The following is a 2028-nucleotide window of genomic DNA, read 5'->3' as shown; positions in this document are numbered from 1 at the left end:
AGCCATAAAAGAAAAGCGTGGATGGTTTATCACATCACTAAGACCCAAGAATGCATTAATAAATAGAATAATAGATAATGAACCATGGAGTACAAGGCTAAACTATCACCTATTGTGAGGATCCTGTGACAGTATAAACAATGATGGGAAAAAAAGCTTTGTTGGTCTGTCACCAGAACCGTGTAGTGTATCTTTTATAACCTCTTTTAATGAGAATTCACAGCACCTGTCTGTTATTTTCTACCCAAATCCCTCATTTTCCTCCCTCTTGAATGCAAATTCCCAGGCTCCACTCTTCCTTCACCATGACTTCCCACGTTAAACTTTGGGTTTCTGCAGGTTTCAATAGCCTTTCATCCACTGCAAAAACAGATTTCAGCTTCTGCTTTCGTATTTCCAAAGGGTTACTAGGATGTTAACAAAAGCATTTTTTTAATGCTAAGTAGGAGTACCTCTCAGCCCTGTTACATCCTCTGCTTTTATCTGTAACAGGAATGTGAATAGTCAGACAGGTCTAATTCTGTCCTCAGTGAGGATACCCACAGCCAAACCTGCAAGAAAAAAACCTTAATCAGAGCTGTGGCTGCTCTTACTGCTTTCCAGCATCCTACACATTACATTGAGGACTGTTGGAGGGGACTTGAAATTAATGCAAGTGGCAGTACCCTCTTTGGGGACACTACTGAGACTCACTAACACTTTATTTTCATTGCACTGAGGTATTTGTCAGGAGATAGGAACCCAGTATACATTTACTGTAGAATACTTTTATTTTTACTGCAGTGTCATTAGATACAGAGGACTAAGGATACAAGGATGACCACAAGCTCTGCTGCTGTAAAAACCCTCTGTCTTGCCTCCACTAGAGTCTGAAATATTGATAAAGATTTCCATGCAAGAAATGCAAACACTTTCTGATTTTGCAGCTGTGTTGCTGAGAGCTTTCTGATGCTCGGTGCTGCGCAGACACATTGTGTGACCGTACAAATGGTCTGAACGGGCCAGGATGCCAGAATAGCCCTGTCACATCCACATTACAGCTGGACTACTGGGCACAGACAGACAAGAGCCCCAAACTCCACAGTTACTGAGGTGGCAAACCTCAAATGAAATCAAGGTGGTTCAGAAGCTTGCATTGGACCCAGGCTTTGAGACTCAGAGTGGAAGCTACTTCTGACTCACTACTCTTATTCAAAAGTAGGTGTGTTGTAAGTAACTGGGGAAAGCCAGATAGTTGCTGATTTGGTCCGTACACTACAGTAGTGAATCAGAGACCTGAACAAAAAAACAAAAGGAAGCAGTAATTTGGATTTGCTTTTGACTAACCTCACCTGAATTCCCAGCAATATTTGATACCTGCCCCAGGTGTGTCCCTGCATGCTCACAGGGCCTCCCACAGCATGTTCATGCCAGAGTCAGCTGCCTCCAAGCAGCACACTTCCTTCATGACCTTGCTCTCTCATTCATTGCGTGAAATTCACTAAGAAGTTCACCTAAAAACACCTCCTCCAAGCTGCACCATGCTGCTTCTCCCAGAGCCCTTCCAGAGATGGCTCAGGAGCAGAGCAGCACGTTCAGGGAACAACCCAGTTCCTTCCAGCTCTCAAACACAATGGCACACCATCCCTCAAGGCAGCAGCTGACTGCAGCATTTGGGCAGAGAGGATACCTGGGCTGAAACCAGGGCTGAAGGTTTCTGGCAGTGTTTATGGAGTTTAAGCCCCATCCACGCAGTGGTGAGCATGACCACACACCAGTACCATATTGTACAAGGGCTGGTCACAGTTCTGGCTGCAGTGCTTTGCACAACACACAAAGCTGCCTTTTTAGTGCATACCTACAAGCGTTTATTGGCATTAAGGACAGACCCCGTGGCTTTGTCCCCTGCAGGTCACAGTGGACACATGCCCTGGGGCTGTGGAGGAGAGCACAGACACTTTGCATGTCTCGTCAGAGAGAATCCACATCAAGGTTTCTAGATCTAGAATTCTGAAATTCACACTCATCTTCTCCTCCCATATACACAGG

This window comes from Anser anser (genome assembly GCF_964211835.1).
Source record: "Anser anser genome assembly, chromosome: 3".
NCBI classification, from domain to species: Eukaryota; Metazoa; Chordata; class Aves; order Anseriformes; family Anatidae; genus Anser; species Anser anser.
This window is presented reverse-complemented; position numbering follows the sequence as displayed.